The sequence below is a fragment of the Choloepus didactylus genome (genome assembly GCF_015220235.1).
Source record: "Choloepus didactylus isolate mChoDid1 chromosome 11 unlocalized genomic scaffold, mChoDid1.pri SUPER_11_unloc7, whole genome shotgun sequence".
NCBI classification, from domain to species: Eukaryota; Metazoa; Chordata; class Mammalia; order Pilosa; family Megalonychidae; genus Choloepus; species Choloepus didactylus.
In genome coordinates, this window is record NW_023637584.1 from 201,095 (window position 1) to 228,274 (window position 27,180).

General features: G+C 36.8%; 1 pseudogene; it reads right to left on the reverse strand.

Annotated features, from left to right (window-relative positions):
- Positions 1-3,491: 3,491 nt before the first annotated feature.
- On the reverse strand, positions 3,492-11,134 carry LOC119524753 (annotated as a pseudogene).
- Between the last annotated feature and the right edge of the window lie 16,046 nt (positions 11,135-27,180).

Here is a 27,180-nt window from a genome sequence, read left to right on the forward strand (position 1 = left end):
TTTGTGTCTTACTGAATCTAAAATTAAAATATATAAAAAGTGATGCTAAATTAATGATTTGGGACATGTAAGGTATAAAGATGCAAGTTTTGACAAAGGCTACATAAAGGCAGGGTGTTGAGTGATATACAAATATGTGTGCTGTTGATGTTCATTTGGCATCTACACAAAGGACATATTTATAGATTTAGGTTGGAAAATTGTGGGCAACCACAAAGAAAATATAAAAAAAAGTATGCACAGAAGGAAATGAGAAGATTCTATAAAGGGTTCACTAACAAGATCAACTAAAAACAAAAATAGGCTTTAATGTAAGAATTGAGGGACAAGAAATGTAGAAAACACCCAAATGTTCATCAGCATATGAGTGGATAAACAAAATATGGTATATTCATACAATGGTATATTAGTCCTAAAAAGGAATGAAGTTCAGGTACATGCAACTATATGGATGAACTTGAATGTATCATGTTGATTGAAATTAATCAGACACAAAAGCACAGATGTCATATGATTCTACTTATATGAAATAACCAGGATATACAAAGTCATTGAGATGGAAATTCGAGTATAAGTTAGCAGAGTTGGGTGATGGATGGGGAGAGAGTGTGTAGTTAATGCATATGGGTATATAGTTTCTATTTGAGGTGATGGGAAAGTTCTGGTAATTGATGGTGGTGAAGCTGGTACAACATTGCAAATGTGATTTATCCCTCCTGAATGCAATGCTTCTGTGATATTGAGATGGAAAAGTTAATTTTGTATAAAATCCTTACAATTTAAAAAAGGAGCAACTAATGAGACAATACAATTAAATGCAATGCATAATCCTGGATTGGACCTAAAAATGGGGGAGGAAAGTTTCAAAAGGACACATGAAGAATTATAATATAAACTGTATGCTTTATATCAATGTTAAATTTCTGGAAATTTATAAATATACTTAAGGTGGTTACAAAACTGGAAATTGTTCTTAGACATGTACAGGGAAGTACTATGTGTTCACAGAGCCGAACACATGTATGATGTATACTGTCTACTCTCAGTGTTTATAAAATAGATAAATAAAAGATAGATGATATAGATGTAGATAAAGATAGATGATAGAGTAGAAAGGTAGATGGGGAGAGAGAGAGAAAGAGAGAGAGAGAGAAAGATGATACAGCAAATGTGGTAAATGTTAAAATAGGTGTATCCGGGTATCTGTTGTGGGGGTACTATGGAGTTCCTTGTAGGGGTTTTGTATTATTTTTGCAACTGTCTTGTAATTTTTAAATTATTTCAAAGCAAAATGTTTAAGAAAAGAAGAGCTTTTCAAGTTTATGTGGGAACAGCAGCTCTTGAACAATGGAATAAAATTATTTAGAAGAAAAAATCAGCAAAGAAATTTACGAGAGAGAAAGAGGGATGTTACATATTTATAAAGAATTAATCTAATGGGTGGAGAAAGTGACAAATCCTCCAATACAGTTTGGCATTTCAATACTCCTCACTCAGCAATAGATATAATGCCTAGACATAAAATAAGCAAGGGTATAGAAGAACTCACCAACACAATAAGAAGTCATTCAATGCAATCAACCATTACAGCAGGCTAAAAAATACATAATCATATTAATTGATTCAGAAAAAGCATTTGTTAAAATTCAGAAATCACTCATGATTTTAAAAAAAACTACCAGCAAACTCGATGTCAAGGGGGAATTTCCTCTACTTGATAAATAAAATCTACATAAACAACAATGACTAAAACAAAACCTATAGCTAATGCAATATTTAAGAGTGAAAGAGTGAATGCTTTCCTTCTAAAATCTGTAAAAAGGCAAGGAAGCCCACTCTCACCAATCTTTTTCAAAATAATATTGAAAATTCTAGACATTGCAATATGACAAGTAAAGGAAATAAGACATAGTGGTTGGAAAAGAGTCCTCATTTCAGTCAGTTTTCATTCTCAAGCCTTCATTTACTTCACTCTAATGTGGCATAAGAATCTGAGACACTGCAGTGACATTTCCCATGACTATCCAACCTGAGCACATGTGGAGATTGGATATGGCAGGATGAGGGAAGGGTGCTAAACTTCAGTGAGAGGGAGGAACCTCTTTAGACAAATACTTCCATTATGTGGGAAATCTTGGAGGCAGTGTTTGTTCCTCAGAACTTTCCAAGGTTATAACTGAGGTTGCCCATAGGAAGTGGAAAACAGCTCCTTATATTGGTTATTAGTTTTCCCTATTTTACTGCCCCCAAACTATCCATCCCACTCCTTGAGATTACTTCCCATGCTTGAGTTAAGCTCTGCTATGGAGGTATTTATCAAATTGAGGTGTAATTTAAAGAACACAGCTACTTGATAATTATCCAACACATTTTCAAATAACTCAGAATCTGAATCCAGAATTTGTATATGAACTTCTTAGGGAAATTGAACAGAAGCATATCAAATTGTGGATTGACCTGAAATTTACCAAGGCCATTGATATTGATAAAATGAATGATTTAATTAGAAATAACCATCTGTATGTTTATGCAAACATGTCATATTTTCCACCCAAAGGTAATCACCAATATGTCTTTGCACTACAATTCATATAACAGACATTACTTCTAAAATGATTTAAAAGCAGAATTTGGCAGAGGACACCAATATAAACAGATTTGGTGTATTAGATTTTGGAACTGAAAAAAAAAGATAGATTAGGGGTATTAGGTAATGTTCATGATTTACAAAAAAACTAAAAAATCATCTGTGACAAGGTGGGGAAAGAAATCGGAATTCAAACTCAAACCATGGAGTTTCCTGTTAACTTTAGGCACGTAATTAAATCTCTGTTTTCTTAAGGAAAATTAATATTTTTCATAATTGATACAGGATATCTAGAATGAAAGCTGTGCTGCATAAAATGTGTTGTTCCAAAGTATCACTTTTCATGAAATAAACACAATTGAAGAATGCAATTATGGAGTAAAAGTATCCATGTTTATTGAACAAAAATTCCTTCCAGATCCATTGCTTAGATATGTGAAATCTCATGTGAACGGGCTGACCTGTAATCTAATTAAAGACAAGTTTAATGATGTCACAGCAATTGTATTCCGTGACTATATATAGATAGAATAAAATAGGTGTACAAACAAACCAGAAACTTGCTTTGTTCATCTAAATTTATGTATACTTGATAAGTAAATCAGGTCAATCAGGTAACCTATTGTTTTTATCATAGGCATTTGGCTGTAAATCCAAAGGTTAAGAACTGACAGAATAAAAATTAGCAAAGTAATGTCCATACTTAGTGATCACAGACCAAGTTATATTCATTTAGATAATCAAAATTTTTTTATGATTTTCATAATGTAAATATAGGCAGTTAAAACTTGTTAACAAAAAATATGTCCTGATCCACAAAGAAGTAATGAATTGGATGGCTGAAAATTGCAACCAGGTTCCCAAATTATTCAGAAACTCTTAATATTACCATGTCACACTGTAATTAGGTTTTACCCAGAATGTTCTTTAGAGCCTCTCCCACCTCCTTGTTTCTTAGGCTGTAGATGAGTGGGTTCAGCATGGGGGTGAGGATGGTATAGAAGATGGAGAGACCCTCATCTTGCTCTGAGCTATGCAAGTCACTAGGAATCATATAAATAAACATGGTTGGACCAAAGTAGAGAAACACCACCATCAGATGGGAAGAGCAGGTGGCAAGAGCTTTATTCCTTGCCTTGGAAGAATTTAAGCAGAGAACACTGAGGAAGATAGATATGTAGGAGGCTAGAATGAGGCCAAAGGGAGTGAGGAGAAACACGATTCCCATCACAAAAACAACTTTCTCATAAGTTGAAGTGTCCTCACATGACAGTTTGAATACTGCCTGCAGTTCACAGAAGAAATTGTGGACTTCTCTTGAGCCACATCTTGGAAAATTCATGGTATATGTCGTTTGGATTAAGGCATTAAATGCACCCCCTAACCAGGACACAGTGACCATCTTCAGGCACACTTGAGGATTCATAATGACCACATACCTCAAAGGGTTACAAATGGCCACATATCAGTCATAGGCCATCAGAGTGAGCAGAATGCATTCACTGCCTCCAAGAGCTAAATGGAAATAAACTTGAGTTGCACAACCAATATAAGAAATAGCTGATATTCCTGAGAAATAGTTGGTGAGCATCTTGGGAACAGTCATGGAGATGAGGCCTATGTCCATGAGGGAGAGCTGGCTGAGGAGAAAGTACATGGGTCTGTGAAGCCAGGGATCCAGAGAGAGGAGGAGGACCAGGGTGATGTTTCCTGTGATGGCAACAACATAGATGAGTAGAATAGTGCAGATGAAGAAGCCAACATACCTCAATCCTGGGAACAGTGCAAGGAGAGTAAAACCTACTGTGGAGGTCCCATTTCCTCTCCCCATGTTTTCCCTACAGCTAAATGAATGAAAGGGAGAAGTATGTCAGTGTACTCTAAGGGAAAATCATTTATAAAGAAAAAGATTTTCATGTAATAACTTTGTGATAAAATTATTATCCCCAATTTGCCCTAAATTTGACCCATCCTTGAAGAGAAACAGACTAAAATTAGCTTTAGTATTTATTAAACATAGTGAGAAATGCCAAAAAATATACATTATTGATCATATCCATAAATTCATAACAATAGCTAGGTCTGTCCTCCTTACCTGTACAATGAAGTTTATGAAAATTGAGAGGTTTATTATGAAGTAGCTTTCTACATGCAGTAATCTTGGCATGTAATTCAAATGTTGATACTTCAGGATTTTGTAGTCATATATTTCAGGTTGCTTGGGATATAATTGAATTTCAATATGATTAACCTGAATAACTGTGATGGAGCACAATGAGATTTGCATATCATATTAGTACTCAAAATTCCAATTTTGCAATTTATTTCACTCTGTGCTGGATGACATCCAAGAAACATAATTATTGCTTTGTCTTCATCAGTATCTAGGCAGCTAACCAGGACAGTAAGGCCATAAGAAACAGCTCATCCAGTTTTATTGCAAGAGGCCCATTCTCTGCCTCTTGGTGGAATTGTTCACCAGGGTGGCTTCAGGCTACCGACTGACCCCCAGTGATCACAGGGTTGAAACTCTCCAGAGCACTGTGAGGAGGTGTTGAGAGAACTGCAATTACTGTCCACCCCACATCTTATGGTCATCAGAAAAATTCCTAAATATAGCTAAGTCTGTCCTCCCTGCTTGTACAATGAAGATTATACGAATTGAGAGGTTTACTTTGAAGTCCAAAACTGAGCTACATTTACTTGCTGGTTGCCCCTATATGGACAATCCCATGCATTTTCAAATATGTCATATATCCCTCCATTAGGAATGGAACATCACACATCTAAATATTAAGACCCTTGTCCATTCCTGAATGAAGGCAGTTCTTCCAGGTTGCACAGTATATACTTAATGAGATTGCAATATTTTTTGTGTTTTTTTCAACTTACATAAACAGATACTACAATTCTTGCATCATCCTGGGAATACTGTGGCACCAGTAAGACTTTAACAGATACATCTCAGGTCTCCCCTATTTCTATTCTTACTACTTTTACTTAAGAAATATTAAGTGAGCACCTGTATGTTCAAGGCACTATGCTAGTTGATAGGAGAGATATGAAGCTTAATAAAAAATGGTAATTTATAGAAATTTAAAGCTTTGTGGCAGAAATAAAAGAAAAATAAACATAGAAATGATTCTGACACAAAGCAGAAATACCAGTGATAAATCTGAATCTCTTCTGCCATATTTTCAGCTAACTCTAACTTTACATCTATATCTATACTATGTATTTTGTGCCGAAGGACTAAGAGGTCAAAGTGAAAACATGCACAATAGAAAGTCCTCAGACCCTACCACCCAGCAGGAGATGTGCAATCTGCCAGAACCCAGAGCCTATGTGTTTCCAGCACAGCAGCTGCCTCCATTTCTGGGATGCACTGGATGTATCAATGGCACAGCAGGGTATCCAGGACTGAAAGAATGACAACCTAAGTGCCTTAGACTTTATTTCATCAAGAAAGGGAGTGAGTGGTGATTCTCTATTGAAATCAAGGGATGAACAAAGTGGACTTGTCTTGTGGAAGACCATGAAGGAACCTGAGAGCATGCTGGATGATACAGCTAAAGGTACATTCCTGCCATATTTCATTACAACCAACAAACACATCTACATACAGCCATTCTATTTCACTGCTGCATATACTCCATTGACAGTATGACAAAAAACCTTAGATATATATCTCAAAAGAGAATCATTGGAAGACTTTTCTGTCATCACCATCACTGCTTACAAAATGGTCATATTTTGATCCCCTGTATCCTACTTCTGTGACAGGTGATGTGACTCTCACTTTACCTGCTTTCTTGCATCTCAGAATCCATAACTGAGTAGTTGCCAAATAGTAGTGAGGTTCACTAATTAGAAGAGGCAAATGAACCCTGGCCTTGTGAAATCAGTGGTATTAGTACCCCAGAGAAGTGCCTTTGGGGACTTCTGTTCCTGGTCTTCATTTATTTTTAGTTTTCTTTTTTTTTCATCAGATTTAACTTTTTTTTGGAGTAATTTCTAGAGAATAATTATCTGTTACTTCTATTTGTTCTATTGAGAATAGCAGTATCTTCTTCCTTCTCAGCTCCAGCATGTCTTAATAATTATGCTGTAACTGTGGGTACACATGATATCACTTCAGCCAAGTGTTCTCACCCGGGCTGTCACAACTGACCTCTGGAAGGCCACTTTTGTTTGGAATAGTGTCTGAATTATTCATTAAAGAGGTAAGCTGACACAATAGGAGTCTCTTCCCTCCACTGTGTTTCCACAAAAGGGAAACATCTAAAATCATCACAGCAAGATTGTTTCAGTCATACATATGGGCAAATATAAATTAAGATTTAAAGTAGTAAGAATTAAGAAAAATCATGTTCTCAATTTTTCTAATGATTTCTATTATATATATTTTTTACCATTTCATGTTTGAGTAATCATAAATATTTACTGATGGCTTTTCTGAAAATTTGAATATCATTCACTAGAGGAGTAATTTGTTTCTTTCCAACTACCTTTACTCTCTTTAAATAAAATCTAAAAATGACTTTACAGAAAGTCTTTCCATCAATTATTATATTCCCTTACCACTGAAATACTAAATCAACTAAGTGATAGATATATAACCATTATAGTTAATAAAAATGGAGTTCCATCTCTATGTACCCAGGACCAGTCTATTTTCAGAGGGTGAAGTTAATTATACAAAGGCAAAAGGGAGATGAAACACTTGACTCCAATGCCAAATCCAAAAAGGGAATGATTTAATTCAGGTGAAGAGCTGCCTGAAACTAAATCGTATTTGCAGTTCAGTAATCTCACATTTCTGATAAATGAGAGGAAGTGCTTTCTTCTATCATATGTACTTCAGAATGAATGAAAGATTCAGTGATGGGCTGGAACAAAATGGATAGTTTTCACTGACACATGGCCCTTGTCATTGTGCTCCAGGGCCCAACACATGACTATGCTAAGGTCTCAATGAATATCTGATGAATAGATTAAGTCAAGCAAGTAACTTTCCCTACTGGGTTTGGCAAGAAATTCAACAACTTAATATTTACAATCACCTGATGGTTTTATATTCTTAATGCAGGATCAGGCCTTTTCAAGGACTAGTGGCTGAGCACTCAGAGTTTCTGCTCTGGACACAAAAGTTAAGTTGTGTGTTTCTTCTGAGAAGGTTCAACTAATTAGAAGTTCCCTCTGATTTTCAAAGATTTTGTTGCAGGTAGAATTTATTTTCAGAATTTATCATTGTATTTGGACACTCATGAATTCTTTCAAAAATATATGTTTTAGCACATGTAATGATCCCATTATTTTAGAATTCATGTGATTTAAGATTAATATTGCATGGCTTATGGATATACTTGCTAATATTTATAGCTTTTATGTTTATAGTGTTTAAGGGTATACATGATAGGTTTCCTAATAATAAGTCCTTAGGAAACATTATAATTTATTGTTTTTCATTTTTAAATTTAAATTTTAAAAGTATTTTCCCTAATTTTATTTAAAGCTCTGTTCTGTGTAAGAAAGTAATTATTACCAAAATTGTGTTACCCACTGCCATCATAGATTGCACATTCTGATCTTGAACACAAACATTAAAATAATCATAATGATACCTCTATAGTTCCAACCTTGAGAACAGGTGTGAAGAAACAAGAGAAGAAATGGTGAGAATGTCAGTTAAGGTGACCTAATCTAGAGTGGTTCAGGTGAGGCCTCCTTGAGTAGTAATATTTATCTTTAGACTCTAGAGCCTTTTCTTCATTTGCACAATTCCAGGATGTTTCCCCTCATCCATGGAGGAAATGGATCATCTATCCTCCCCCCACTCACTCACAGCCACCTTTTCCTGTCCTAAGGATTCTACTACCTCCATCTCTTTCATGGAGTCTCAACATATTCTACCATAAAGAAGTGCTGGCCCACACTTACTACACACCACCCAGGTCTCTTACTGGTGCCAGACTAGAGTCAAGTTCAATGTGGTCTTCCTTCCCAACTGTACACTGTGGTATGTGAAGATATCTCAATAAAACTGAACTTTAAAAAGAAAGTCCTGTGTGATACTAAGATTGGCTATCATGCTTTTTAAATAGAAGGACTTGGGGCAACTTCTAGGGCAGATGATGGCATACAGAACTCCAGAACTCAGTCCTTCCTAAAAAAGAAACAGGCATTAAAAAGGCAGGAATCAACTGAAGCAACTGTTCTGAGGCTCCAGATGCCTGAATAACACTGCACAGCATCCAGGGGAAAGTGAGAGGAAGAGGCTGATAAAATATGGTAAAGAACAGTTAGTAGCTCTTTCCACCCAGTGGCTGCTGATTCCCATCTCCAACTTTCATCATGGGCTGCCTTGAGGTCCAGTCTCTGGCTGACCACTGCTGGAAAAAATATCATAAAAATCCTCCTCCCCAAGAACAGTGCTGGGCACATTGAAGTACTAATTGTGATTTTTGATTAGTAAATCAGGAAAGTTGGGTCCTGACTGAGTTAATATTTCAACCTGTCCCAGAAAAGGTGGTGGCAGCCATTGTTGCAATACTACCCCAGAGAGGAGCCTAGGTGATAGGGATTTAATGATGCAGTGCCTCTTCAAGTCTTTTGGGAACAATTGCTGAAGGGAAGCATCTACTGTTCAGGACAGGAAAGCAGAGCTTCAGGGATCCCTCAGAGAATCTGCTGACTTCCTTCCTGATCACCTCCACAGGGGACATCAGAGTAGTATACAACTCCTCTGTGGGTCTCTTGCCTGTTTTGTCTGGGAAATACTGGCTTGGGAAATTTATCTCCTGGTCTCCCTCTTGCTGGATTTTGCATGTTGGGCAAAAGCAGCAAGGAACAATGAAATGAATGTAAAATATAGAGAGAGGCAAATGAGAAACAAGCAGAACAGATCAATTTTCCTGCAGAAGGAACAGGGGAATTGTTGCTTTCTCCTGCAGGTGAAACAACTGCACAAAAGTATGATCTTAAAAATTAGACCACTTATACATGGCAAGAGTAAGATGAAAAAAAACTGGGGAATTCCTCACTAAATACAGGCTATTCTAAAGGTCTAGACTAAATTGAACAATGGATCAAAGGGAGACTTAACACAAAGCCAATCAACAATGACTGAAAGCAAGAGAGAGGAACTGACCTTCAGAGTAAACTCATTAAGATAATCAGATGCCTAGACATCAGCAAACAATTACAAGTCATATTAAGAAACAGGATAATATGACTCAGTCAAAGGGACAAAAAATCTTTCCCACCTCAGGAGTTACTGATACTCTGACTGCCCCCCTACATGAGACATGACTATCAGGGGTGTAAATTTCCCCAGCAAGATGGGATGTAACTCCTCGGGATGAGCCTGGACCCAGCATCATAGGGTTGAGAAAGACTTCCTGACCAAAAGGGGGAAGAGAAATGAAACAAAAGAAAGTTTCAGTCACTGAGAGATTTGAAATGGAGTTGAAAGGTCATTCTGAGAGTGATGATGGCATCAAACACAAAGAGATGCTGGTCCACCTGGGGGGAGAGAACAGAACCTGGGGTAATGTAGATAATCATGGTTGAACCAAAGTAGAGCATTTTGCTAATAAAAGACCTGCTCTACTTCAGATACTAAAGGGAGCCCTACCAACAGAGAAACAAAGAAAGGAGAGAGATATATAGAGAATTTTAACAGACATATATAGAACATTACATCCCAAATCACCAGGACACATATTTTTCTATAGTGATCATGGATCTTTCTCCAGAATAAACCATATACCAGGACATAAAACAAGCCTCAAAGTAGAGGCTCACAACACACAGATGGGAAGAGCAGGTGGCCAGAGCTTTGTTCTTGCCCTCAGGGGAGTTCGTGTGGAGGACATCAAGGAAGATGAGGGTGTAGGAGGTCAGGATGAGCCCAAAAGAGATGAGAAGGAAAACAATGCCAGACACCAACACCACCTTCTCGTAGCCTGAGGTGTCCTCACAAGAAAGCTTCAAAAGGGCCATATCCTCACAGTAGAAATGGTGGATTTTCCTGGAGCCACAGGTAGGAAAATGTGTGGCATAAATTGTGTGCATTAGGGCAATGAGAACACCCCAAGCCCGTGACCCTGTAGCCATTTGCACACAGATTCTGGGGGTCATGATGATCTGGTGTCTGAGAGGGCTACAGATGGCCACATAGCAGCCAAAGGCCATGAGAGTCAGAAGAACACACTCAGCCACTCTCAGCATCAAGTAAAGAAAGATTTTGACTGCAAAGCTGATGCAAGAGATGCCTCTGTCTCCTGAGAAGAAGTCAGTGGCCATCTTGGGGATGGTGGTGGAGATGAGCATCAGGTCCATGAGAGAGAGCTTGCTGAACAGGAAGTACATGGGGGTGTGGAGGTGGGCATCACCCCAGATCAGCAGGGCCAGGATGGAGTTTCCAGTGATGACAACCAAGAGAATCAGAAGGACAATGGCAATGAGGAAGCCAGGATGTCCAGAGTCAGAGAAGAGGGCCAGAAGAATGAAATCTGTGGTGGTGGATCCATTTCCTTGCCCCATGTCTTAGCCTACTGTCTTGATCTGAAGGTTGATGAGGGAAAAGATGCACAGTGAGATCACTTCAATTTCCATTTAGCCTCAATAAATTAAAAAAAAAGCACTGAGTATATTCAAAGCACATTCTCCGACAATGGAATACAAATATAAGTCAATAATTTTTTATTTCTAACTCCACTATTCACTTCCAACAGGATGTAAAATACATAACCTCTAATGACAAAGCCATGGTTTTGGACTCAATGTAAAATATGTAATTTTTGACCAGAACTACAAAAAGGTGTGGGAATGGAGGAGTATAGGAATATAATTTATGTGTCCTATTGAAGATAAGTTGGTATCAAAGCAGCAAGGGAAAAGCAATTCACAACATACAAAGGAAACAAGACAAAGTAGTGACTACTCAGCAGCCACCATGGAGGTGAGAAGGCAGTGGCATAACATATTTAAAATTCTGAGAAAGAAAAATTTCCAAGAATACTTTATCCAGCAAAACTCTCCTTCAAATTTGAGGGACAGCTTTAATTTTTCACAAACAAATGCTGAGAGATTTTGTTAATAAAAGACCTGCCCTACTTCAGATAATAAAGGGAGCCCTATCAACAGAGAAACAAAGAAAGGAGAGAGAGAGATAGAGAATTTTAACAGACATATATAGAACATTACATCCCAAATCACCAGGACACATATTTTTCTCTAGTGATCATGGATCTTTCTCCAGAATAGACCAATAACTGGGACACAAAACAAACCTCAATAAATTAGAAAACAAAAATGAGTATATTCAAAGCACATTCTCTGACCACAATGGAATACAAATATAAGTCAATAATTTTTGATTTCTAACTCCACTATTCACTTCCTACAGGATATAAAATACATAAACTCTAATGAAAAATCAACGGTTTTGGACTCAATGTAAAATAGGTAATTTTTGACAAGAACTACAAAAACGTGGGGGAATGGAGGAGTATAGGAATATAATTTATGTGTCCTATTGAAGTTAAGTTGGTATCAAAGAAAAACAAGATTTTCATGGATCTAAGAGGTTAAATTTAAGCCCCATCACAAACACAAAGATATTATAAGAGAATATCACCATAGAGATGAAAAATAGAGTATGGGTTATGAGAAATGAGGGAAGGGCCAATGGGGAGTTAAGAAATGAGTGTAGGGTTGCTGTGTGAGGTGAAGGGAAATTTCTAGTAATGGATGGTGGGAAGGTGATAGCATTACAACATTCTAAATGTGATTAATCCCACTAATGGAATGCTAGGGAAGGGTTGGAATGGGAACACTTAGGTCATATATATGTTTCCACAATTGAAAAAAAAAAAGAAAGAAAGAGTCTAAATAGGCAATGGCAATTAAATGCCAAGGATGAGCCTGGATGGGATCTGAGGAAGGAGGAGAGGAGACTCAAAGGGACACAGTGGGGACATAAGAGAAAAAAGGGGGGGAATATAGAATATAAGACTTGTATCAATGTTGAATTTCTTGAACTTCTTAGCTGTGCTTAATGGGATTGCATAAAATAATGTTCTTGTTCATGGGAATTGTATATGTGAACTATATTGTTTGTTCAGGGATGTGTGCAGCTTGCCCTCATATGTTCAGAAGACAGAGCAATAGATGATGGATGATAAGGAGGGAGGGAGGGAGGGAAAGAAAGAAATGGTGGTGTGACAGGATATTAAAGTTGCGGGATTGAGGTATCAGGGGAGGGGTGTCAGGGTATGCTGGAGTTCTGTGTATGGGTTTTGTATTGTTTTTGCAACTGTTTCTGTAAGTTTGAATTTATTTCAAAATAAAAGTTAAAAACAAGTGAAAACAGTCCCTTTGGCAGAGGTTGTGATCAATGGAAAAATGCATAGAACTGTTACCACATGCCTTCCACCTGGGGAGCACCTGGACATGTGAAAAGTATTATTAAAATGAGTCTTCCATAGAAGAAATATTTACCCCTTAAGTAGTGAAAAATAGTTGTTGTCCTGGTTAAATGTACTTTGGGAATGGATGATTGGGTGAGTTAAAATTAACCTCCAAATTCCCACCAGTTCACACACTAAGACACAGTCATATTGATGAATTTTGTTCTTTTCTACCCAAGGAAAGAGTGGGAAAGAATGAATCAGAGGGTTGAGTATAGGAGCAGTGAGGGCCAACTCCATCCTGACACTCAGAGAAATCCCTCCCCTTCCAACTCCATGGGGGATGGTGCCTTCCTTCCACAACCCTTCCTCAGTAACTGGTGGAAACCAGAAGCTCTGGACTGAGGAGGAAGCAGCCAAGCAGGAGGTGGCAAGGTTGGGAGATTGTTTCAAACAGTCCTCACCCATAGTCAGGAAAAAAATAAAAATCAATTCTGGCATGCAATCATCGCTTAGCAAATATTTAATAAATGCACACAAAAATTATTTGATTGAGTAAATAATGTCAAAGCATTGCACAATTAGCCATTTGAGTTCATCTTACAAGTAAAATAAATGGTGGGTTATAGTTTACTAGTTTCAATTGGTTGGAATCTCATCCTCATAGCACTTCCCAACTGTGAGCACATGGTATCATTCACAGTTACCATATAGTACTTTGTGTGCTTATGTTCTTGCTCTCTTATGTATTTTTAAGTCAGATATATGCAATATGCTTAGATGTGAATGCCATGTCTCCCTCCTCTCTAACTAGGGTTTTGTGTCAGGGAAAGCAACATTCAGTTCAATTAGCAATTAGCCATTTTCCACTGGTAGCTGTTTTATATTTTTTGTCTGGGATGTCATCAAAATGACCAGTCATTTTGCTTCTTATACACACTGAGAAAAAATCAGGACCAACATTTCATGGAGACATCTGTGTCCACATAAGGGCTTCACACAACTATCAAGGTATCACTTGGACTTCAGAGCCAGCAGTTGGTAATCATGATGACCATGTCATCTTAAAAGAATATCAAAGATAAAGAAAAGAACTGAAATTTCTGTTAAAAAAGGAAGAAAATTTTTAAAAACATAGAAGCAATGACTTGGGCTCCCTCATAAAAAATCAGCTGAAATAAGGGGTTGTATGCAGGTAGTTTGTTTTTGGAAAGGACTGGTAATGGGGCAGAGAAGAACGGCGACCAATGCAAGTCTTCACACAAGTTGTGTCTTTGCAGCAAGGGTTCAATGCAGAGGGGGAGGTCCTCTATGGAACTACATAAAAAAGACTCAGAATTTTCTGCCCAAGAAACAGAGAAAGAGCAATCATTTTCCTGTGACCACAATATCTGGAATCTTCAAATGGAAAACCTGATGTGTTGGGTAACACTCCTTTTCACCAGCTCCACCCTATCTGACTTCACAAAACTTTCTGAACTATAGTGGTCCAAGAACAGAACTAACTGAGGTAGGATGTAAGGAGAAGGAACCTGAGGAAGACCTGGCATACCTTGCTTCCATCCTGCCTTCATTCTCAGTTGGGCATCATACACATCCTTCCAAAGCCAGGTGCAAGTGTTAGGCAATCCAAGGATACAGAATCAGAGTATTTTTCTGATTCTGGAACTTTTCTGGCTCTGGAACGTTTATTCCTTGAGAGGCTTCCAGTCCCCCCCCCCACATTAGAAATGCTTCTAAACCGTGTCCTACAGTCCTTCCTCTGACCATCAACCTGGTGCACTCATTCCCAATTACATTAGAGATTAAGACAGCAAGCCACTGTACCTGTGGGGGATGTCAATATGACTATTTCATTAATACCCACAAGGTATATACTTTTTTCGTATATGAGCAAAATTTCAACATTTTGGTTCCAAGAGGCAGTGATAAATGAGTTTCCCTGTAATTATTGTTTTGTTGGCAATATTACATATCAGAAAACTTGTTTTCAGTTTTTATCATACATGAAACTGAAAAGTAATGACAAAAGTTTTGATGACCATTGATAATGAACACATGGGGCTAAAGAAGATCATGAGGATTAAATAACACATGGGGAGCTTTGCAGAGTGCCAAGCACTTAGAAAACACTATAAATGTTGCTACTAACATTTTTTTTAATTGTTGTCATTGCCACCGTAAATAAAATGAAAGATTTCAGAGGATGGCTGAAATATCTTCTGAGACCAATTCAGTAAAAACTCAAGACAAACTGTGTTTGTGTAACCTATTGTGATTGTAAAGGGTGGGAACTAAATGACCTTCTCTTTGTAGAAGGGTATGCATTCTTTAGACTTTCCATATATGTCATATTTTCATTCACTCAGGCAAAATCATCGTATATTTGACAAGAGTTACAATGCCTCATTAACTCACTACTGGGAATTTAGGGCTATGGCTAATCTCAGTGTTAACTGAACAGACTTGTAATTGCTTCTGACTGAAAATATATATGAAATAAGCTATATGCAACCAATTGATTGATATACTTAGATACACACACATGCATACACACACAGTCACTCCAACATGTAGAACCTGATCAACCAAATGAACCATCTCTTCAGAAACTAATATTTTCCAACCTAGGCTACCCTTGGGTGGAGGAATGGTAAGTGAAAGGCAGACAGGGATATTCATTTTGTTTGATTATTTTGGAAATATCATAAGTCTAGAAGGTTTAAAATCTGAAACTAGGGAGAACTTCAGTGTAAAAAGTCCACTTGACTGTCAATTTCTAGATTTTCCTGTGTACATGGCAACAAGAGTTAGTTTTGTCTTCTTGCCTGGATTATCATAAGAAATTGGATGAAAGCAAAGAAAAACATAAGTTGCCAAACTATGTAATCACAGATACAACCAGAAAACAAAGGTAAGATGGGAGGAGAAATGGAGACTTTATTTCATGCATTTACCTTGATTTCATTTACTATATATATTGTAAGCAACTCATCTCAGTAAAGTCATGAGCTTGTTCTTTTGATTAAGATAAAAAAATGTTTCACAAACAAATACAATGTTTCAAATTTGGTTTTACAAGATGTTTTTATAACATTGAGTGTGGCTTGTTAAAATACCTGCTTTCAGAAAGAGAAAAGAACCAAACTTGTCCTCTCCTTTCTCCTGATGAAATGACTCTAAAATGACCTTATAAGAAATTTCCCAGAAATGATAAAATTTAGAACACTTATTTAGAAAAATAATACTCCCAGTAAATAGCAGTGAATATGGACTCTTATAACCATGTAATGTTCAGTAAAGAAAAGAATATTTCAGTCATCATGATTGGCAGTCAATTTATCATGAAATAATAAAACTCATCTCCATCTCCTTGCACTGTTTTCTATTTTGATAGGGCCAAGAATCTGCTAGAATGATCTGTTCAATTCAATTCAACATGTATTCCCAGAACCCCCATTACAGTCAAGTAAAGTGGTAAAGGAATGCAAAACATTGATGCTACCATGAACCAGCTTATATTCTGATATAACTTCTGTCCAAATATATTTTTCTCCACTCCCAGCAACTATCAGAGGACTTAGAATTTGAGTTCTGTTTGAAAGGTCAGAGTGACAGGGGAGTGACTGTGTGTAAGAGGATTTTGGAGGTGGCCCTGTAAAGAAGAGTAAACATATGTAATGGATGGTGATGGACTAAGAAAAGAAGCAGGAAAAATGATTGGAAGAGTAAATTTTTAAAAGAGAGTAAAGTTGAAATGCTCTTTGGAGAATAAACTTGTGACAAATGAAGTGTCATGTGGACTTGTATAGGTGTATGGATAAAGGAGAATAAATAGATGGAGAAAGGGGACAGGACAAGGAAAGAAGTGTGTGATTTTGCTGTGTGCTGGGATGAGTGCCAGGATTTTCCCCACATTCTGCTTCTCCTCAGAAGGTTCCATAGGTCAGTGGTGGTTCCACCAGAGCTGTGACTTGACTCCTGGCTTTATTTCCTGTGGATGTTGGTGCCTCCTCATGGACAGCCTGTTAAATTACAAGGCCTCCATTTATCAGAGTCTTTGCCAAGAGGGATTTAGTAGAGGAAAGGGCATCTAAGCAAGAGTATGCCAGATCCTTCTAAAGTGGAAAGAATGTAGGTCACCAACAGAGTAATGCTGGGAACGGGGGAAGATCTCAGGGTGAGTGTCTCCTCTCCCATCATAACCCAAAGAATTCACTGGCACATCAACTTCCAGAAGAAGCCAAGAGCTTGCACACTCCACACTGAGTAATGAGCCAGTTGAACTCAGAACACATTTTGACTTCAAAGCTATGAGCTTTGGGAAGCAAAGATCTTAATCTACACATGTGGCAATAAAAGGGTCCAGACACAGAAAGGGAAAAATCAGAAAACCAGATAGAGAACTAGGACACTATGCCCAATAACTCAGGTTTAATCAAGGACCAGAATCTACATGAAAATATAACTGCCACAACTGATTCTTATCAAGAGCTCTGCTAGTCCTACCACCTCACAGCCTACTGAAATGTTTCTTTCACCTGACAGTTATAGAGAGGATAGGTACCACAACACTTCATGTACAAATACACCCCTCAAAATATAATGATGAAATGTATTTTTGTACATATTTTCTCCATCCAAGACATAAGGGGTTGGATTTAAATATTTTTAAAGGTGAAGACTTCTTTAGTTTAATAAGCATGAAATATATAAACATATAAAATTGAAATGTATTCATATTTAGAGTATGTTTTAGGCAATAAGAATCAACATATATACTCTTAGAAATAGACTACTTAAAATTAAAATTAGTTATATTCACAGCTTTCTAAACATTCCTTCACAGTCCTTATTCATGTAAGTATGTTATACACTGATTTGGAACAACTTTAGTTGTTGCCTAAGGCATCTGAGAGAGAACATATTAATGTGAGTAAGTTGAAAACAACTCAAGAAATAATTTGTAGTAAAACCCTACAAGTGGTTAAGAAAGTCAAGCTAATAGTAAACCAGGGTTACAGTTCCTTCATAGTTAACTAGCTATGTGATCTGGGAATAGATTTCACTTCCCTGAATTGTAGTTTATTTGGTAGTAGAATAACAGGGAGATAAGAGTGGCAGAGGATAAGAGTGTTAGATTTTTCTAAAGCATTTCAAATTCTAAAATTCAAGGATTATAAAAATACAATAAGGAGGTGAAGAAAGACAGTGACATAGGGAGGTGCAGAATTTACTTAGGCACCTAGATAAACTAGTAAATAGCCAAGAACAACTAGAAAATCATCTGGAACAACTGTTTGGGGGACATCCATGACCAGGCAACATTGTTCACCAGTAAGGAAATGGGTGGAATGGTGAGAATGCAGCATAGAACTGTAAGTAAACCTCCTCAATGTGTGGAGCTAGCACCTCTCCCCAACTGGCATGTCAGGTTGAGATGCAAAACTTCACTGTGGGAAAAAAGAAGCAGGGAACAAGGGACTGTAGCTCAACCAAGCTCCAATTGCACTTTTAATTAACAAATTTGGACTACTGAATATGTGCTATGAGTACAGATAAACACAGAGCAAGAAGGAAAGAAATCCAGAGGTTTATCCTGGCAGAGAGGAGGCAGGAATGATGGAAAAAAATACATAAATAAATAAAAATTGAGACCTCTGAGGTCAACTGAGCTCAGAATACAGAAAAGCGGCTGCGTTCCAAGAAAAGGTGCACAGAGTACCAGATATGAACTGCAGTTCTTGCTTGGTGAACTGGAAGTCTAGGAACTTCTTGCTTTTTTCCATGTTTTTCTCTTTCATTCTGAGTAACTCATTACAGAAAGCCTCAGGCATATTCAATTGTCAACACTGACTTAGGTAAGGGTGGAGTTAAGATAGAGAGTCAAAGGGAAAACTCAAGTATAGAAGAAAATTCCCTAAAGGGTGTCCGGCGCCGCCCCGCTCGACCCCTGTTCCCCGGCCGGCGAGGGGAGAAACAAGGGATGAGAGAGAGAGAGAGATGCAGACCACGCAAACTGACCTGGCTGGAAGTCACGACTCGAGCCACACGGCGGTTGCGAGAGCAAGTCTTTTACTGAAGCTAGATAAGCATTCTCTGTTACAGGTTTCCACGCGGGGCAGAGTGCCTCGCGGGAGAGCAGCCTCGATGTGGCCGTCAGGTATGGCTCCTAGTGGGCTGTCTCCCCGAGGTTCGCTTGGGCAAACTCTTAAGTACTCTACTCATAACCAATGATCTAGCGCCGCGCATATGCACTCAATTGGCAGATAGGAATAGTGAGTGTGCACGTCATAAGCGGAAGCAGGATATGGGCGCCATCTTGGCTCATTCGATGGGCGGGGGGACTTTGGAGCAGGTTTACAGCGCATGCGCTATGCCCGTCCCGGGAGACGGCTCTCCACAAAAGGGCTTATCTTCCATAAGGAAAGGGGGAGAAGGGCCCAACTCAATTGGCAGCCTTCCCTCAGAAAACTCATGCCCCAGGGCCTGGGGAAAAAAACAGAAACAGCTTAAGCTTGGCTTCTGGCTTCTGCCACCCTCATTCTCTGGCCAGAACAGGGTCCACTGAGAATTAAATACACCACACCTCTTCAGCTGGTGGGGTTCTGCAGACTGACAAGTGCCACCCACTGAGAAGGATAGTAAAAGCACAAAGTCTAGACTCACAGAAATGTCTGACAATTTGCTGGGTCTCACCCTCAGGGAAACCTAGTACTGAATACATTCTCCTCCTGAGACCTGGGTCCACATGGTATGGGAAAATCTGATTGGTATAATGAAGGAAACTACATGACTAGAAAACATAAAATTACAGATCACACTAGGATTAGTGAAAATATGGCCCAGCCAAAGGAACAAACTTGCACTTCAACTGAGATACAGGAATTGAAATAGCTGATTATTAATCAAACAAATCTCCTAAATCAATTCCAAAATCAAATAAGTTAGTTGAGGGAAGATATGGCAAAAGAGATGAAGGATATAAAGAAGACTTTTGGGAAAACATGAGGAAGAACTCAAAAATTGTACAAAAAACAATTAGCAGAAATTATGGGAATTAAAGGCACAGTAGAAGAGATGAAAAACACAATGAAGACATACAATAGCAGATTTGAAGAGGCAGAAGAAAGGATTCATGAACTGGAGAACAGGACACCTGAAAGCCTATACACAAAAGAACAGATAAGGAAAAGAATGGAAAAATATGAGAAGGGTCTCAGGGAACTGAATGTCAACACGAAGTGCATGATTACATGTGTCATGAGTGTATCAGAAGGGAAAGTGAAGGAAAAAGGGAAGAAAGAAAAACAGAGGAAATAATCACTGAAGATTTCCCATCTGTTATGAAAGACATAAAACTACAGATCCAAGAAGCACAGCATACCCCAAGCAGAATAGATCTAAGTAGTCCAACTTCAAGATGTTTAATAATCAGATTACCAAATGACAAAGACAAAGAGAGGATTCTGAAAGCAGCAAGAGAAAAGTGATCTATCACTTACAAAGGATGCTCAATAAGACTATGTGTGGATTTCTCAGTAGAAACCATGGAGGAGAGAAAGCAATGCTATGATATATTTAAAATCCTGAAGGAGAAAGACTGCCAACCAAAAATAAAAATCTTGCAAAAATGTTCTTCAAAAATGAGGGAGAGTTTAAAATATTTTCAGAGAAAGAGACACTGAGACAGTTTATGAACAAGATAATTGCTCTACAAGAAATACTAAAGAGAGAACTACAGGCAGATAAGAAAAATCAGGAGAGAGAAGTATAGAGAAGAGTGTAGAAATGAAGACTAGCAGTAAAGGTAAAAAGGGAGAGAGAGGAAAATATAAAAGTAAAATAAGATATGACACATAAAATCCAAAAGACCAAATTGTAGACGATAGACATTGTATAGATACAGTAATAGAATGTATAGCAAATGGTGTGATGGTAACACAACATTGTAAGTATTCTGAACAAAGATGACTGAGAATATGGTTGAAAGATGTAGACTAATGCCATGTCTGACACCAGAAGGAAAGATAGAAGATAAAGACTGGGGTTGCATAACTTAACCAAACTTAGAGTGGTCAATGATGGTGATTAAATGTACAAATTTAGGAATGTCTTGAAATGAGGGAGAACAAATGAAAATGTCAAAATTGCAAGGTGTTGAAATTGGATGGAATGGGGAAAATACAATCAATGCAAACTAGAGTCTACAGTTAATGGTAACATAGGAAGATGCTTCCATTAATGGTAACAAAGAAAAATATACAAAACTAAATGCCTATAAGAGTGGGATATAAGGGAGTCATATGATATTCTTGGTGGTGGTGATGTTGTCAGACCTATTCATTATATTCCAATTCTATTTTTCTTTCATCTTTTGTAGTTTTATTCTTCACTTTTTCTCCTTTTCCTCTTTCTTTGTGGAAGAGATGGAAATGTCCTCATATAGACTGTGATGGTGAATGCATAATTGTGTGATTGTACTGCAAATCATTTTTTACTTAGGGTGGATTGCATGGCATGTGAAAAAACTGTTAAAAACAGTGGGATACAAGTTCTGGAGAAAATTCAGAGACAGGGATGTATCTATTCCTTTTTGTTATGGAAGTAGAATGGCACAGCCCAGCTGGAGGGCAGTGTGGTGGTTCCAAAAGAAGCTAACTATGAGGATGCTATATGGTCCTGCAAACACATTATTTGGTATATGCTTTGAAGAACTGAGAGCAAGGACATGAGTGGACATTACACACTGGTGTTTATGGCAGCCATATTCATGATTCACAATGGATGGAGGTGGCCTAAGGGTACATAAACTGATAAATGAAATGGTGAACTGTGGTATATACACACAATGGAATAATGAGTAGTGACAAGAGGAAATGAAGTTGTGAAGTATACACCTAGATGAATCGACCTTGAAGACAGTATGTTGAGTGAATTAAGCCAGAATTGAAAAGACAAACATTTTAATGCCTCACTAATATGTACTAACTATAATATACAAACCCTGAGAATTGAATCTGAAAGTACAGGCTATCATAGGAAGGCTTATGGTAAAGCTTCCTTGATTGTAAACTCTTACAGCAGTCACATCTATTCACAAGCTGTAGTGGTTTTCTCTAAATTCTTAGATGCTGAACTGTTTGTGTATAACTTGGTTGTTCCCTGTAAGTTTGGGTATCTGTATGATACCTGAAATTCAGACCACATCTGTGGTCATCTAATGCAGATATTGAGCCCATGAGCCTAATCTGTGACCCAGTACTACTCTTCATGAAGAAAAGAATGTGAATTCAGAACTCTATGTAGATTTATTCACAACCAAACTGATAAAAGGACCTAACTGCAGTTGAACATGTGGAGACTAGCCTACAAATAGAAGTCAAGATGAGAGAAAACACTTGTGTGAATGAAAAGAGACTGAAACTATACTTACAATGCTTGTATCCAGAATACTTCAGCCCTTTTATTCCTGTGGGAATTTTGGCTTTGCTTGTTGATGTGAAACCTTCTTCAGAACTTTGCTGCAGTGACTGGAAAGTTTTCACATGGTGGCTGGTCACTCAGTCTGGTTCTTGCAGTGCAGATGATTTGAACACACCCTCTCAGCTAATCTGAGATGAACAAGTCTCATGAGTGTTAGGCTGGAGTTGTTCAGGAATACACACAATGCAGCAAGTCAAAGTGTAAGTATAAAGCTTAAGATGCATTAGATGAAGAAAGCAGGTGGGAGCCAGTGAAAAGAAAGAAAGAAAGATAATGGCTCCAGCTCTCTATCTGAAAGCAGCATTTTTTTTAACAAAGAAAGGAACCCACTTTGGGAAGGGTGCCTGCTGTGGTATTCTGTGCCTTGATTGGGTAACTGCCTATCAAGTTTTGGGCTGATTGGTTGCTTGAGTTCTCATACAGTATTCTTTTTAGGAAACCAGCTGCATTATCTAACTAGGGAGAGCAGGCCTTTTTGGTTGTTCATCTTATGGACATATCTGACCTTGGTTTACTCACCTTTCAGGCACCACTGTGGCTGGAACAGCCTTGAACAACCTTCATTCTTTAGTTTATGGAGCACCTGTTTTCTGTGAGGTAAGCTGCAGGGCCCCTGGGTTAGAAACTCCTTCTACATGTTAGTTTCTTCTTCTGGGATCTAACATTCCTGCCTATTGCTTCTAATAAAATTGGCAAAAGTTTGGGCTGTATTAGTGTTAAGGCTTTAACTTAGTTTGAGGCAGCTTTTGCAGGGAGCTGGTGTTTTGTTCTTTTCTTTGGCTGCTTCTGGCCGGGCAGGAGCATAGTTGGGAATAGTTGCCTCAAACTAAGCCTTAGCATTATTAAATTGATATTTGGCTATCTTCTGCTGGAACCAGCTGGCAGTGAGGCCCCTGTTGCAGCAGGAGCAAACCTCCAAATCTTTGTTGTAGAAGGAACATGTCCTTGGAATTCCACTGGTAAGTCATGGCTGCTATTGATCTATTGATAAATTTAATTTGATATTGAAAGAGGCAAGGAGCAAAAAGAAAAAAATAATATAAGGATAATTAATGGCCTAATAAGGGGGAGTAGAATAGCTCATAGAGACATGGAGAAGAATGAAAGAAAATTTAATAGAAAGTTTTTAACTAGTTTGAAGAGAGAAACTGGTCAGCATTCTCTTGTTATTTTTAGTTTTTTTTTCTTATTTAGGCTTGCTTTTTAAGGTTTTGATTATGAGACTATATGGTTACGTCCCTCATATTTTACCACTGTCAATGCTGGGAAAGTTCTTGGGAGTAGAGAATAAGTTTTTGTTGTTGAGATTAGAGCAACAGCAAGTTATGTTAACAAGGGCTTTTTATGGTCAGAGTAACTGGTTAGAATAACTTAAAACTTCTTGAGTGAAGTAATTTTAATAAACAGTTTTTTCTTTTTCTTTATTGGCTATTGAGGACTATATCAACAATTTTCTAGCTAAAGAATTTTACTGAATAGTATGTATTTATTTAGCTTTTAAATTTTCTTTTTTTATGAGACATTTTCCTTATTTTTAAGAAATGTTATCTTGTGAGCAGCTCTTATAAAAGGGAAAGTGGATAGAGGTTTTTCTCTTGTAACTGCTTTTTGCTGAGCAACACAGAGGTTTTTATATTAATTTGGAAGATGTTTTGGACATAAACTCACAGATACAATATAGGCAATAAAAAGATAAGCAAATGACAAGCAGAATTAAAAACTATGTTAATAAGGGCTATTTTCTATTTTATAGTAAATTTATTAACCGCTTAGAAAATGCATTTAGTTTACTATAATTTTAATATGATTATTATTCTTTTGCATATGATTTAATATTGAAGAGACATTGTTATATTTATTTGGTATATACGTGTAGCACTTAATGTTAATGAATGCTTAAGTTTTTTCCTGAGCTGCATTGGGTATTAATGATACCATACATGCTATCCCCTCATAGGAGCAGAATTTAGGGTTAATTTTGTTTTTAGGTTTCAACCACATCACACTGGCAATTACACCTCTGGGAGGTATCTTCTTTGTACAGTTGTTGTAGCACAACATTGTTGGTCTTCTGGGAAACAGGATGGTGGGCTTCCGTGTTTCATTGGGCTGTTTCATAGCACCCTCTGATGCTATGCAGCAGAGCCAGCTTGGAGGCAGTGTCCACTGAAAAGCTAAAGTGATTGAGCTTTTTCTGGCAGGCAGAGGCAAGGGTGTTTGTAGTAAAAGGTGTTTTTAGTAACAGCAGGTTCTCATCTACTTCTGGAGCACATTTATGTGATGTGGTTGACCCCCTTATAGTATTAGGGACCACAGAAATGGGTTTTAATAACTCCAATGGGGAGAGAGCATGCAGACACACTACTAGGAGCTTTGTTTAAACATGCAAGCACTTTAATTAAAACAGAGGTATAATTTTTCTTTACATTTTACTAGGATTATATTAGATAATGGGTAGAACATAATTTATATACTTGCCTTGCTTCTTTTTTAAAAGTTTTTCTTTGTGTAGTTGAAGATGAAACTGACTTGTAGCTAACTGCAAGCACATTTAGAGAAGCATTTAGAGAAGCATTTAGAGTAAAACAATGTAATTTAGAAGGACATTTGGCTGTTTTTGTGACTGATAACACTTTAAAATAACTGAAATTATAATTATAATTACTATATTGTTTAATGTTATACACATCAGTAACTAAAAGAAAGTTAGAAGTTTTTAATGTTTATAACATTGTCTAAACATTTCTTTTGCAACTTATATTACATGAATTTAATCATTTTTTAGCACTTTATTATTTTTTTCAAAGTGAAAGAACATTTTTTTTCTAACTGTTGGGTATAAAGAGATATTCTTTAGGGCTTGACCTTGATAAAGTAAAATGTTAAAAATTATTAGGTTTGAAAAAATGACAGTGCTTTTAAAAATGAGAAAATATTTTTAAACAATTAAGGACATAATAAAGTTAACATGAAGTGCAAGAAGTTATTTTGATAAAACAGACTTTTTACTTCCTACACTGATTACATAGAAAAACACTTCAACCTTTTACTAGGAAATGACACCTTAATAATTTAAGTAATCTTTTTAAATAAAAGCACACCATATATATATATATATATATATATATATATATATATATATATATATATATGCACACACACACATGTATATATTTCATTTTAAATGTTATCAAAATGATTTTTGAAATTGTTTTTAAGCAAACATTTTACAACATACAAGTATTATTATGAAAAGTAGGGTAGGAGGAGCAGAAAGAGAGTGACTGGGTTGATAGTAACACAGCAGGAGACAATAACATGAGGAGCTTGCATTACAGTGAGGAATGTCTACATTTTGTGAATTACTAGGAACATATTCATAACACTGAATATTACTTACTGTTTTGGGTGGTGGCCAAAATATTCAATGCTATTTTGTTTTATAAAACCACTTTTTTTCTTTAAGTTATGAGACTCTATTGTTAAGTAGTATAATTACTAGTTTTTATCATTTTTAAACTTTGACCACAGAAATAATAATTTTCACAAACTTTTTACAGCCTTCTGTATCTATCTTTTAACCTTGACTACAGAAATAAATTTTCTACTCTACAAAGCTTTTGCAGCTTTTTGTATCTATCCAGACTTCATCCCATATTTGTAAACAATGAGTCATTTAGGACAAAGCCACTTTTCTTTTCCTCTTAATTAGAAAAACATTCTTTACACCTTCTGTAAAACATGCTATTACAACCAAAATCAAGCTTGTTATAATGATGCTAAATATTTAAAACATTTTAGCTAATGCATTTTGAAAAAGTAATAAACAACCATCTTTTGGCTTTTTAAAAATATTTATGGCTTTTAACTCTTTAGCTTCTATTGAAGTACAAACTTTTAATACAGGACTTGGAGGATATGAATCATTTGTCTTAGTTATTATATTAAGACCTTTTACTTTTTATTATTTAGAAATTGTATTTTAGTGTTCTAGGGTGAAATTTTGTTAAATATTCTTTTATATTAGAAGGAATAACATTTTTTACCATCAGAACACAAATCATTAGTTGACATGTGAAAATAACAAGGCTTTTTAGCTGTTTGATTTTTATAGAGAGAGGGAGTTAAAGTTTTTATTATTAGATTTCTCAGTAGAGATATTATTTTATGACACTGGTTTGACAATTTGCACTTTTGCTGATTTTTAAATTGTATTAGTTACTTTTGATGTCTTTTTAGCAATTTTAGGTTTCTGCAAGAACCCTTTTGACTAGGCCTTTTTGACTTCTTAATTTTAAAAACTGACAGGCTAGTACATTTACATTATTATTTCTTTTATTTAATTGCTTTGGAAGGCTTTATATTAAAGCAGAGGTGGATGTCTGCATATTTTTAAATTGTAACTTTTAATTTACAGATTTCTTTGTCTTTTTAGAGGCAGTTTGCTATAGCAAGCCATACCACATGTAAAGTCCAGCTGACTGCAGCTATAGCTCATTAACAATTTTAATGACACTTTTCAAATTTAGATCAATTATTAAGAATAATTTTTAAGGGAGATGTAGCTGGCACATTTTGAGAGTTTCCCATGGCTTAGCAATAACAAAAGAAATAATAAAGACAGAATATAGGAGTAGGATCTGTTTAAATGTAACTGGTTTTTTACACAAATGCAAACTGTGGAAAATGAAT